This window comes from Topomyia yanbarensis, chromosome 3 (assembly GCF_030247195.1).
Source record: "Topomyia yanbarensis strain Yona2022 chromosome 3, ASM3024719v1, whole genome shotgun sequence".
NCBI lineage: Eukaryota > Metazoa > Arthropoda > Insecta > Diptera > Culicidae > Topomyia > Topomyia yanbarensis.
In genome coordinates, this window is record NC_080672.1 from 314,696,367 (window position 1) to 314,711,628 (window position 15,262).

Below are 15,262 nucleotides of genomic sequence, written 5' to 3' on the forward strand. Positions count from 1 at the left end.
TTAATTGGTTCTGTAAAGAACCGTTTATTGTTTTATTGCGGGAGCATAATTCAGACGCACTCCCCGCGGACACGGTGAGCCAGAAAGCACTATTTTGCATCCTCGAACAAACCGACCAAGTATGCATCGTTGGCTTCTCGGGGCATCATTACGACTGAGCTTTGTAAGCGTAGCTCGATTTTGCAGTCCTGTACAATCTCACGACCCAGACGCTGGAACGGTAGCCTACTCTGTTGCCCTTTAGTTGGGGCGAAATTCTTGCAGGGCGACAGTTCCTGATCGGGTTGCGATGAGTCACCAGTAGCTGGGGCACTTTTTCCGCCGTCGTCATCGCCAACTGCTTTCCTTCGGTGGACTGGCTGCTTGCTAGTGCTTGAACGAATACGAATGATGAGAAAAACCGACCGACAGATATTTATATAATCGCGCTAATATGCACTACTATCGCTTTCTCGCTCGTTCTCGTGCCGTGCATGAGCCTTTCCTTTCCGTCCGGCTTCTAATGGCCTAACCAAAGGAATATGCCGTCTTTCCCCCACCAACTGCTCTCGTCAAGCAACCCAATGCGAATAACCATAGAAACAAACATGTAGTGGACCTATATATAAACTTTTCATTATTTTATTGTTCGGTTGGTCTACCAAAGTGACGGCTCTGTGCGGGATGGGCTGAAAATTTTCACTTTTCCGAGTCGTTTTCGAAAGATTTTTCAAAACACATTTTTTTGTTATTAGTGCATGTTATACATACTTCAAATTTTAATACAGCATAGAGGAACATATTTGCAACAAATTGGCCCAAAAATCAAATCATTCTGTTTAGTATGATAAAAGTTATTAACGTTCAAAATCTGACGCGGCGCCGCAGCCGATATTTTGAAACGGGACCCCTATATTGAAACCTTAAATGTATTCTACATTAAAAAATCGGTTCAGCCATCTCTGAGTAACCGATGTGCTTATTTTTGGTCACATATATACATACATACATACATACATACATACATACACACGCACACACTGATATAACAGTGGATAATATCGTCGAAGAGATGTGCCGCGACGAGCATATCTGGGACGCTGTCAACAGAGTTGTTACGAGTATACTCTCCGAGCTGCAAAGGAAGTGGCGAAGGAACCAACAAAGTAACGACATTGGTTAGAATGCCGCAGTGGAACCACAAATAAGGTTGCGGAAGTAATTCCGCCGCCGAGAAACTCACCGACGGTGTAGACTGGGTCCACCGCCGGGGACCAGTTGAGTAGTACGCGATGTAGCATCGGGCTCGCGTCGTCGGGGCGCCAGCGAACCGGACGTTAGGCTTCACCGGAATCGCCGGACCGACCTCGACACTCTACCGGGTAGCTTGTGAGTAGGCTAGATCCACCGCCGGGGATTAGACCGAGTAGACCGCGTCGAATAGCCAGAAGTGGGTCGTTGGGGCGCCAGTGAACCGGAAGCTACGCTCCACCCGGAATCGCTGGATGGACCTCAGCACCTGCTGGCTGGCCGTTGAGTAAGCTAGGTCCACCGCCGGGGACTAGACCGAGTAGACGAAACGGGGAGCTTAATGGCTCACAGAAACGTAAATCGGTATCGGGAGCGGTTAACCGCCGGGGAATACACGATAGGGTAGATTCGGCGCAGTGGACTACCCGACAGAATCGTGACGAAAAGGGGAGCTAATTAGCTCACGAAACAAACACCGGTAACGAAAGAAATTCCGTTGTCGGGGAACTCTCAATCGTAGTAGGATAAGCGGTAAAGCTGGGAGCTGAATGGTACAAGAAAGCGGGTATCGGTGTCGGGGAAAATTCCTCCGTCGGGGAACTATCGTTCGGAGTAGGATGAGTTCACCGTTGAGCACTATCCAAGCGGATCGTGATAAGGCCGGGAGCTGAATGACTCACGGAAACATGAGCTGAATGGCTCAGGAAATCAGTACCTAAACGGCTCACCACAGGGACGAGAACTAAAAAGCGACGTAATGGATGGAGACCAGAAGCAGGAGATGAATGGAGAGTTACATCAAAACTTATAGGTCGTGCCACTCCATGAACCATGCGAGGCTCTGAGATAGAGCAGCAGAAAGAGGTGCGACGAAAGCGCAACGAACCCCCCACGAAGTAATACGATGATGTAGTTCCGTGGGGAAGACGCGCGTAAAAAGTAAGGAATGTTTTTAGTGGTTAGGCACGAATGTGAGTCCCACACAGTGCCAATACACTACAGGCCAGGCTTTTGAAGCTTTTTTAACCTTACTATAAAAAAACACATACGAACACACACAGACATTTGCCTAACTCGACCAACTGAGTTGAATGGTATAAGAGACTCAGCCCTCCGGGCCTCGGTTAACAAGTCGGTTTTCAGAGTGATTGCATAGCCTCTCTATAGGAGAAAGGCAAAACACATAAAAGTGAAAAAATACCAGATAAGTGTTTTGGAAAGCTTGAGGCTGCTATTTTATAGAATGATTTTTGTTTGGGTGAAAACACAGATATTTTCAATACGGTCATCACTTTTGTGCGAAATGAACGTGCGGGGCTATTCGGACTTCCTGTTCCATCAACCACCGTTCAGCGGCTTGCGGCTTGCGGCAGCGCACACGATTGCAAACGCCACAGCAAAGAAAATACATGATGCGCCAATCGACAACTTCAGGAGAATCTCCAAAACAGATTTCATAGGTTCCATTGTAAAATGAACTAAAAAATTGACGGTCTAAATTGCCCCCTATGCACAGTGTTTTAAAACGTCATTTTCGTACTCAAAATTAATAGCGTCTAAACCGTTGACTTTAGAGATATAGTTTGTTCGGAGAAGTTGTTGTTCTTATGATTGCGCATCCACAGGAGTGTACCGTTCAGTGATTAATTCACTTATAAGTGATATACGAAATTTATTTTCCGAACTAATTGAGATAGAGACTTTGTGTCTTCGACAAAGTTGTAGAAAATGTTACTACAAAAGAAATTGCTGAAGACACTATATATCTAGCTTCAATAGTTTACGAGTTATGGAACATATTATATGGAATACCTCTTAAAATTAGTTTTTTCGTGATAACTTTTTTAGACATTCTCGTATCTTCTTGGAATCTTCCACAAAGTTGTTTGCGGTATCGAAACACATATAATGGCCCAATTGTTAGTCGACGCGATTCTCCCCGAGTGTTATGTTCAATACAATATGCTATCGCAGTGGTATAAAATATAAATGTTTTTATGGTAAATTGCATAGAACACGGTCGCCTATAACATGCAATGCATATGGTTTGCCTTTCAAAAATCAAATTGCAGTTTTGGATGTGTTTCATAATGTCGATATTTGCATTCTAAATTAGATAAATAAATTTATTTTTTATCCCTATATTGAAAAGGGATGGAAAAACGTAGAGCTTTGCGAATAGTCGCCTAGCGCTGCCATGTAGCAAATAAATTTTTATAGCTCCAAAAGGTAGCTGAGGTTTCAAACTAACAATTAGGACCTTTGACCGATAAATCCAACTTTGCTGAAGATACGAATTATGTGGACTGTTAGGGAAAGAAGATAAACAAGTTAAAATATTCAGCTTCACATGCGTACTAGTGCCACGTGAGGGGAATTGTTCTGCTCCAAACTGTCCATCTGTCGAGCCCATTTGGGTTTTAGAAAAACTTTGTTGAAGAAAATATCTTTGCAGATAAGCAGGATCTCGGGATATGGTATTCTGAATTTACCGTGTTAAGATGATGTTAAATTTTTCGACGTGTTGCAAAATTCAGCATGGTGTTGCAATATTTATTGAAGAGGTTCCAAAATTTTGACAGGTGGTGTAAATTCTTGTTTGCAGGGCAGCTAACAAAAAGTGCGATTGTGATTATCATATGATGTAAACAATCACCGATATGTAAGTGATTGTGGGTTGAATGTCATAAATTATACTCGAATTTGTTAGCCAACTTTCTTTACCTGACAATTGGGCTGCTTATTAGTACAAGTAAACAAAAGGCTCCCGAGTTTTAATTTTTGAATCTTTCGATCGTCTTTTCGCAACTCGATTCCAAATCTGATAGTCTATCCCCACTTCCTCCGTAACAGATTGCGAGATAATTTTCACCGCCCCAATATCCCCGTCCAATCTTTTGTGGTAGTACATGACATTACACAAGTACCACAAGTTGCACAACTTCGTTAATCTTTCACCCCGTGCTAATCTCCCGCGATTCACCCCGTCCAATTGGCGATGACTGAATTTGCATTACTTAATTATTCTTCGCGAACACCTACAGCTCGAGCAGCGTCATGTGCTTTACCCTGTTTATTATTTTACACTCTATCATCATTACGATCTTTCGTGTTACAACTTCTTCCTTGAATGCCACCACCCCTGAGCATCCAACTCGGGCGGAGCAAACAGAGGACCCCTCGCTATCTTGTTCGTGTCCAGTGCCAAAGCATATCAGCCTACCTGACGGCTACCATTGCGACTACTGCCTTCGGCATGCAACTTCGATTCTTCTCTCCCAGCTTCGATGCAACCGAGCGCGCCTGAATGGGAAATTGAAATTAGTAATTATGATAATTATAGGGGTATCATAAATTAAATTTTTACTTTCTTCCCTCACCGGAGCACTTGATCTGTGATCCGGGGTCTGTCCGGCCCTGAATGGACGGATTGCGAGATCACAAGAGGAATCGGATGAACTCTGCTAGCTGATGGATTGCGTGATACCGGGGTCTGTTGGGGTAGCTAGGTATACGCGCACCGAGACCCCAAAAGCCACCCGAGACCAGACCAACTGGCGGCCGTTGGCGAAGTGGTCTCTATCGGAAGTTACGATTGATGGCTGCTGGGATAAAGGTCGAGAGTTCCCCGCTTTTGTTGTCCGACTAGAAACTCGGTGAACAATTTCTGTAGCTCCGTTACGGCGGGAACAAGCTGCAAATGGGTGTACATTAGCACCGTTGACCCTCGCAAATTGGAAAGAATTGTGCTGGCCTTCGGCCGGATATTGCAGGTTAGGAACCATATTTCACCCGGGCACGCTTACAACGAGTGCATTTAGGGGATCAGCCTGAGGGAGCCATTCAAATTTTTGGATTATGGCAGTTCTCATACTTCGCGATGACCATTAGTCATAAGCTTGACTTATCACTAATAAATCGTTGTTTACAAGCAACGCCCCTTGTTGAAAGTTCGAGAACCGGGAAGGTATCGCGTGCCCCGGAACTTATCAGTTCTATCAACTGTTCATTAGCATACACATTCATACGAGCCAGAAGGCCAACCCTTAGTCTAATTGAAAGTAACAAATTCCATAGTGCCTCGATTGAATAATAGGGCACAATTAGGCAAGGGAATGGCAATGCCGGGCTAAACAAGGGGGAAGCAACACATATACATAAATGGCGAAGCGTGAAAGCACTTTAGGCTTTAAAATCAATTTGTAGCCGCAAACAGCTCACGCACGCATTCGTCAGATCGAAAGGGCCTGGGCGGGAACCGTAATGACTCTGCAAAGCGTGTGTTGGTATAAATTTGTGAAAATTGTTTCAAAACACTCCCTACTTTCCCATACAGCGACAGTTGGTGCGTAAATTAATCAGCCAACCTATCACCGCTCGAGGGCTCTTGAGTTGAAAGACCCGTGTGTGGTGAGTACCGCAGTCTAGAAGATACCAACAACAACGGCGGAAATCAGAGGAAGCAACCGGTGCGCTGCCAGTCGTGGACCAATTGACTGCCTCAACAGCAACAGCAGTTTCCGAATCGCTGCCAGCGAAACGTTCGCACCAGAGTTACGTTTTAATTTGGTCAGATTACAAAGTCACGAAAAGCACATTTTCCGCGTTTGCGGTGAAACATCTGTTTTAACGTTCAAGTGACCACCGGAGGCCAAATGTTACGCGGTGCGTTTTGTATGTTTGGCTTATCGAGATCTGAGCACATGTTCGATATTGGTTCGGAAGCTTGTTTCAGTGCATACACGTTCGGTAATATTAGCTGGTGAAATTACGTATGTGTTACCATTGAAAAGACCGCAATTATATGTTATGGTTTTTCTTTTGGATTGTACAACCTACCCTATCAATACTCCTGTGAAAGAAATGCATTGATTGTCAATTGGTCATCTAGATTTAACGGAAATCAGTTTAAATTCTTCACGTTGTATTCATACTTGCAGACATCTATTTCTCGTTGGGAGAAATTCTTACATTCAAGGTAAGGAAAAGAAAAAACTATATGTGAGTGTAAGGTTACTGAAATTAATAAAATGCTCATCACATGCAACCATTTTAGGCCACAATCGTGGGTGGCTAGTTGCCGGTCTATTCGCCTACCGTTCCATAGTCTAGTTATCTTTAAGTGGTTATATGCGGATGGCATTCCAGGCCAGATTTACAACCAAAAATTTTATTCCTTCCAAAACGTTTTATTGTATTTTCAATGTAATATAAGTGACACGTATTTGCTTTCTTTACTGAATATGATTTTTTTCAGGTTATGAGTTTTTGAACTTTTGAATATAATAAAATGAAACATTTTTCAATCACTGATAAATCGAAAACTGTTCGCGTTTGTAATTAAATTGAGAAGATTGTGTAAAAATTTCAGAATGGATTTTGAAGTAGTGTCAAGTCGCCAGTCACCGTGCGTGCTCCATTCACCGTGCAGTTTCAAAACCACGCAATCGACGGAACTAGATCCCTGATAACACAAATCCTCTTATATCATCGTTTTATTGAAACATTCTAAATAAAGCTGAATCAAATTTTAACATACATGGTAAATGGATCCCTTCAAGCACAGTTAATGGTGACATATAACAATGACTGGTGACTATAACATGTACCAAACAAATGTCCTCAACTCCTTATTTTCGTTTTCTTGCTAATATTTTCATATTATTTTTAAATTGTGACGTATTATGACGTAAATTCTAAATTATAACGCAATATTTTACGGTGACTTTGAGATTGGTTATCATATGGCTAGAAAAAACAGGGCTTGAAGTCGCGCCAAATATGCTAAAACGCACGGTAACTGGTGACTTTTTGAGCTATTTCAGTCATAATCAGCCTATCATAGGACGATTTGTGTAAAATTGCCTTGTTTTAATGTTTTACGGTATTCACAAATATTTTGACGTTCTCCGGTTAAAGGGTGACTTCCCGGCGGTACTCCTGAGCTCACAGTTAAAGGAGAGTTCACATAGTCTCCTATTTTCATTATCATATCCCTTCCAGTTAGATACGACTGAAGCCAATCCAGAAACGAACCAATGAATCCGGTATAGCTTGGCAACTGCTATTTGGTGGTCGATCTTGTAAAAAGCAGCGGAGAAGTCAGTGTAGATAGCATCAACCTGTTGCCGTGCTTGTAAGGACTTGATAATGAAAGATATGTCGGAAATGAAATTAATACAATTTAATAGGTTAGGCATAAACCCGTGTTGTATCGTAAATATGTGGCTAGTGCAGTTGGGAGTGATGAAATCTAACAAAATCAGTTCTAATAATTTGAATACTGCGCACAAAGCAGCTATCCCACGATAATTTAGTATATGACATTTGTTTCATTTTTAAACACAGGCAAAATATAGGATTTCTTCAAAGGAAATATTCCCGAATGTAACGAGATACTGAAAAGCGTTGATGGTACCAGAAGACTAGTTACGCACTTCTTCAGCACCATACTGCCCCGATTTGCCCATTTTCTATGGGACTATTTTGAGAGTTTTTGCTAAAAATGTAAACAAAAGTCACACTCACACATGTCACACATGTGTATTGAAGAAAAAATTTGTATGACGTGTCAGAATTGTGCATGAAAATTTTTCTATCAAGTAGCATCAATTATTAACTTTTATTCATATCTTCGGATTTATTTAATCTGGAAATAATCGGTGAGATACATTTTAAAGGAAATTGGTGAAGAAATCTAGAAAAATAATAATGTTTGGTTACAGTGTTGCCAAACATGCAATATTTCCAGTTTAAAAGAAAAAATTGCTTTTTTCTCGCTCGTATTTTTCTCTTCAAAAGTATTATGTTCCTTGGACATTTTTACACATAAAAACAGCTAAGACTTCAATATAGCTTAAACCAAGCCCAAGAAGTAGTGATTTAGAGCAAAAAACTCGCAATTTCTCATCACGTTTCTCTCTATATCTCAGTAACCAAGAAGAATTTCAAAATTCTGTAGGTTGATTTTTCAGATATGTGGTATATTTAACTCCGTTTACCTCAAAATGGCGTTTGTTTCAAGATAGCACAAAAGAGACGAAATGCTAAACAAATCGGCATTTCTCCATGCCGATGTCGCCACTAATTCTTATGACTAGTTTGATGACTACACCGAGTCGTTCCGTCTAGTCAGCATAAATTTTGAGATTGTCCACGTAGAACGTATGGGCCACCTCTCCCGGTGAGCTTTCTCCATATTTTAAAAGATTGTCATGGCCGCTTCGACTGAGTGTCCTACATGTCTTCCCCATTCCTGAGTTGCAGTGGTGTCTATCTCTCAGGAATATCACGTCTACAGGATCGACTTTTTACATCTCCGATACCTTGATGGGGAACGAATGCGATATGGAGTCGTATGCCTTCTTGTAATCCATATAGGCTTTACTAAGGTTCCGTCGGTTATACACTACTTGTCCAACAATGACTGCATCAATGATGATTTGATCTTTGCAGCCATATGTGTTTTTCTTGCATCCCTTCTGCTCCTCTTTCAGGATGCTAATCTGCTCACAATGAACCCAAACGTATGTCGTCGCTGTTGTGCTATCTTATGACAAGCGCCATTTTGCACATTTGAAATTGAATATCTTGAAATGGTAGAAACAATTCATAGAATTCAATTTATGCTTATATCTATTCTGTATTAGTCTCTAAAATATTACGAAGATCGATTAACTATATTGAGAGCTTTTATAAAAAATGTAAACAAAAGTCGCACTAACACGTGTCATAGGTGTGTATTGATGACAAAATTTTTATGGCGTGTCATAATTGTACATGGAAAATATTCGATACAAATAAAACATCAATTATTAACTTTTATTAATATCTTCGGCTCTATTGCGTCTAGACATAACCGGTGAGATGCATTTTAAAGAAAATTGGTCGAGGAATCTAGAAAAAAAAATATTATTTTTTGGTTATAGTGTTGCCAAATATGCAATATTTTTAATGTAAAGCTAAAACTGCATTTTTCTTGAAATAAGTATATTTGTATTTTGAAAATTATTATTCCATTGTGTTCCTCAAAAAATTTTACATATGAAAACATCTAAAACTTCTATAAAACTTGATCCAGTCTCAAGATACAGTGATTTGTAGCAAAAAACTGATAATTTCTTATCATTTTTTCGCTATACCTCAGTAAGTAAGCAGAATTTCAAAATTCTGAAAACGCCATTTTGTAGAGAATTTTTTTTAGTAATGTGCCATATCTAACTCAGTTTACCCCAAAATGGCGTTTGTCATAAGATAGCACAACAGCGACGATGAAGTGATGGTGTAAATACTTTATAGTCATGCAATGTACTTTGATGGGTTGGACGAGTTGCTGTTCTTGGAGAAGAAAATTTTGGTAACACGGATGATGAAATCCGAAAAAAAGCATGGTTCACGCAATGCCCTACTGAAACATACAGCGATGTTGTATGAGGGCCTCCCAAATACCTGTTCATAAGCTAGTGCACAGTGGCACTTAGAACAAAAGGTGGACTAAAGACCAAACTTTGACGTATCCGTTCAAATAGGACGATTTTAAGTAATTTTGGTACTCTGAATTCGTTTTTGATATTAAAACATTTCAAAAATAAACGTTTACTATTCATTAGGGCGTCTCAAAAATATTTTTTTTTCGAAATCGCTCTTAAAATTTGTGTATATTAATTTTCGTATGCTAAATCGTTTTTGATATTAACACATGTAAAAAATTTCGTTATACGTTAGGGTGGCTCACAAAAATAAATATGTTTGAAAAGGTTCAAAAATTTTTCAAAGAAATTTTGAATTTCCATTTTGATTACAAAAATAGAAATTAACTTTACTACTTGTTAGAGTGGCTCAAAAGTAAGTATTTTGTCTTTTATAATGATTTTTTTCAATAGTAATTTTGGAATTTATTTTCTATATTGAAAAGAATTAATTGAAATCTCATTATGGGGCTTCAGAAATGACTATTGTGCTTTTACGGATCAAATAAGATGTATTCGACAAATTTTGGAACATTTAATTCATTAGTGGGTTACTTGATATGAAAGCTACATTTTTTATCATGTTCAAAACAAACATTTTGAGCATTTTAGTGGAATGTTTAATTACATTCACTAATCAACAAGATGGTTAACGATTTTTTTTTTCGTAGGTGTGTTTTAAGTTACTTAGATTGCTTATTTCATATCTTAAATGAAAATAAATCCAAAACCCTTTTTTCGTGTATATGGTTCATTTAAAAATTGTGTTATTTTATTTGGATAATATCGCATACCCTTAAGCTATATCAGTGCTATGCAAATTCGGATCAAATTAGTCTCACCAAATGACTAGAACTCAACTGTATTCACTCTATTTGACAGTTATTGCACAAGTTAGCAAGACATAGTTGCAGAAACATTTTATTACCTATTTCAGATGGTTGAGAATATTTACTGATTTCCAAACATTTTTAATACTTTTACCATCTAAAAAACATACTTCCCACTCGGCTCCTTACTATTGATCACTAGTAAAACCCTTGAAGATCATGCTCTCAATGATATTGGAAAGCTGTGCATGTATTCTTGTCATTATTCTAGCTATTCAAATTGATTATTCAAATTCAATATCAGTAATTACCATGCGTCTCCATTCACAGTTTTTTTTAAATTTTGACTGGTTATCGCAAGTTTTCGCAAAACTGGTATATACTCATCTTTAAGAGAAAATTAAAAGCTTTCGAATGAGTATAGAGTGATAGCTGGCATTCACGGCCGTCGTTGTTGTTATCGCATTAGAAGTTCGAACTCAATAAAAATTCATGACAAACAGTTATCTAAACACTAATTAAACCAACTAGTGACTTATTTTTGGCAATTTTACGATGTAATTTTATCACACGGATAATTTTGGTGAAGTATTGCAATGCATAAAATCAACCATTTCTTTGAACAATGAAAATAACCGGATGTAGTTCCTATGGTCTAATTATGCAAAAATCACTTCAATTATGCCCTTAAAATAGCTGCCAACAATTCATTTTACGTTCAAATCACTTAAAATCTCGCACAAATGTCTTTGATGGCTCAGCTGATAGGAGAAAAATACTAGCGCGAATATCGCATAACATTCATATATGGACTTAAATTCGGGCTCGTCCAACTGTGTAGTGGCATCACCGATATCCGGCAGTCCTTCGCTGAAATTGGGCTTCCCCTAGCACAGAACGCTCGCTCGCTATCACTGAACATCCGATTTTCTTGTCGTCATTTCGCAGAGTCTGTGTAACGTTTTAACCTTTTTGATAAGACACTAAATTGTACTATTATAACACTCGATGTACTATTATGTCGAGTTTCTCCGTCAGCTGATGAGCTTCCAACTCAGTAAGTGCGATGATCACAATGACGACATAATTTCACCGATCTTTTACCATCTCTGTACGCGATCAGCCTTCCAATAGCGGTACGTTTGTTCGAGATCCATCTCTCCAATCTCCACAGCCATGGCGTTACTCGCCTTTCCCGGTGATACTCGGGTGGGTCGTCTCTGGGTCGGTATCCTAAATATCTAACGATCGCCACTTCGTCACAGAATACTATACTATTCTGCACCAATTCCAAGTGCATTGGAAGAACCGTTAACGTTAATGTTCCGAAAAGCGCAGGTCAACTTAAAATATTACTGCAGTTTCAGGATACTGGAGTGCGACATTGTATCGTAATACTGTGCAACCGCTTCGTCCATACTGAAGACCAAATCGCGTAGTAGCTGCCGATCAAGGGGTGGGCATGATGAGACTTCAGCTGCAGATGCCCCCACCAGCGCTAAAGGTTGCCCTCACTCGCAAATGACGTACTCAACCTTACTGAACTTCGCCTCGATACATCGCTTGCTCTATTGTTCCTTCTACTCGGCTCTCTCTGCACTTCTTGCTGAATCATCGATTTCCGCTGGGGTGAGCATATTGTTGCGGGTGATTACTGTACCCCTTGCGTGTATCGCATTCTGATTCAGACGCCCGGAAAACTGGGTACGCCGAACATCTCGAGTATCTGAGGTAGACCGCTTATGACGGTCTCAAACGCTGTGCAAAGATAGTAGGTGGGGATCACGAATTTGTTTATCTCCCTCGTTCATATGATCCTACGCCTCTGTTTTCCCGCGAGGATGAGCGACTGGCGTCTCCTAATCGCAGCAGAGCTCTCGCGGTAGCTTTGGGGGACTCGTTCCGCCGCCAGTCTCTGGTCGTTCGCATTGTACCCCATACTAAGTCCAGCAGTAGTTGGTGTGCCTTCCTCGGTCGATCGCATGGTCAAAATTCTTCTTATTCTTAGCTCCATAGTTGGATTGTAGTGATAAACCGTCCCTTGACGTAGGAAACGACGCTCATCAGTTTTACCTTCCCTGTCGTCGTACGACCAAAGATCCCAGCGGATCTTCACTAAAACTACTCGTACCCTAGCTGGTACCGTGAGAGTTCTGTATCAAATGTGATTGGCCGCTTGTGAGGCCTTGGGTGTCATAACAACACAGATTTACCAGCCTTTTTCGTGTTTTAACAACATCGAAATAGCAAGGGTCGGGAAGTATGATGTATTTTAATTATTGTGCCATAATACTCAGGAAGAGCAGGACGTTGAAGGAGAAAAGTTTAGAAAAGCGTGGAATTGCGTCCCGCTCTTCCTTGAGTATTATGGCACAATATTAAAAATACATCATACTTCCCGACTCTTGCTATTTCGATGTTGTTAAAACACGAAAAAGGCTGGTAAATCTGTATTGTTATGACACCCAAGGCCTCACAAGCCGCCAATCACCTCTGATATAGAACTCTTACGGTACCAGCTGAGGTACGAGTAGTTTTAGCGAAGATCCGCTAGGATCTTTGGTCGCACGACGACAGGGAAGGTAAAACTGATGAGCGTCGTTTCCTACGTCAAAGGACGGCTTATCAGTACAATCCAACTACAACCGAATTTTGGCCATGCGACCGACCGAGGAAGGCACACCAACTACTGCTGGACTTAGTATGGGGTACAGTGCGAACGACCAGAGACGGCGGAACGAGTCCCAAAAGCTATCGCGAGAGCTCTGCTGCGATTAGGAGACGCCAGTCGCTCATCCTCGCGGGAAAATAGAGGCGTAGGATCATATGAACGAGGGAGATAAACAAATTCGTGAAAAGTTTAGAAAAGCGTGGAATTGGGTTGTATGAGCAAGTTTAGAGGTTTCCGATGACTAAACCCTTTGTCTTCTTCCGCCGGGGTCAAGATGTTTCGGCTTTTCTTGAAATGCGAATTATTTGAGTCTGAAGTATGCCCCGAAGAGCGAAAAGTGACTTTGCAACTTAATAGTGTCGGAACCGACATTGTTTTAATGCTATAATTGTAATATCTCGCACCGTATTTTGAGATCTACTCTAAAATTTTTACACAATCTTTTTAACATGATTTTTAATATTAAAAGAAAAAATTAAGCAAAAGAATTTGATCCGACTTTGAAAAAAATACATTTGTTTATATGCAAAATTCATAAGTTAAAAAAGCAAAAAAATATTAAAAAATTTCCGGTAAGCTCATACAGAAATGCAATTTTTTTATTTCTTTTTTTCTATGCAGCGACTAGTTTCCGAGTTATCAGTGATTGAAAAATGTTCGAACTTCAAAAGTTCAAAAACTCGTAACTTATTCTTATTCAATACATTTTTTTTATAATTTTTTTTTGTACTTTTTTGAATTCAGTTGAGCCATTTGCCTTGTCTTCAGTGTTTTAGGTCATCTAGACACATGGGAAAACTTTTCGACCGATTCCGAATATTCCGGAATCCGGTTCTTTTGACCATATATTTTTGGTGAATATTGCTGAAATGTGACATATCCAATTACATTAGTTTAATGATCTATGAACATAGCGATCGCGTTTGAAGTCATCCGGATATTTCGTATCCGGTTCTTCGGATCAAATAATTTTGGTGAATATACCCGTCATGCGACACGTCAAATTACATCAGCTTGATGATCTAGGAACAATGCAATCACGTTTTAGGTCATTGGGACCGGTTCCAGAAATTTTCTTCAAAGAACCGGTTTCCCGAATATTTCGAACCGATCCTAAACTGTCTCCGTGTGTTCGAATGACTTAAAACGTTATTGCAATATTCATAGATTATTATCAAACTGGTGTAATTTGATGTATCTCATGACAGGTATATTCTCAAACAATGTTTAATCCGAAGAAGCGGATTCCTGAATATTCGGAACCGGTCGTAATGTGTTCCCGCGTATCCCAATAAACTAAAACGTGATTGCATTGTTGCTAGATCATCAAACTGATGTAATTTGATGTGTCGTGTGCACCACAAATGTTTGGTTCGAAGAACTGAATCACGGAATAACCGGAACCGGTCGTAAAGTGTCCCCATGTGTAGGGGAGAGAGGGTAACGGTGTACATCAGGAACTATGAAATAATTGCAATCAAATCACATTGAACGAACAGAATCATTCCCTCATATTTTAATATTTCTAATTCTTTACACGTGTTGCCTTATTTTGGAAGATTTCTGATAACTCTATCACTTTTAATGGATATTTGTTTGTATTGTAATAGCCGGAGTAAATTTGCAATGAAAAGATTATTACATTTTTATGAGTTACCATTCATCGAATACATATTTAGTCAATTGCTATTTATAGCAAATTTTATGCTCAATATTTGTCGCGAACAAAGTTTTTTGGTAACATGTAATGGTACTTTGTAATTTGACAATTTGTTATAATTAGACCCATCGGGTAACTGTGAAACGTTGACGCATGGAGAACAGTTAAACTGTCTTGTTATTGTGATCTGTCTAAAAATGTGATTAGTAGAGATGGTCGGGTTCGGGTTTTTGAACCCGAAACGCGGACCCGACCCGAACCCAACGGGCTTCGGGTCGGGTTCGGGTTTTGTAAATTTAAACTTCTCGGGTTCGGGTCGGGTTCCGGGTTTTCAAATTTCAATTTTTCGGGTTCGGTCGGGTACGGGTTTTTGAAATTTTAAACTTTCGGGTTCGGGTTTTTC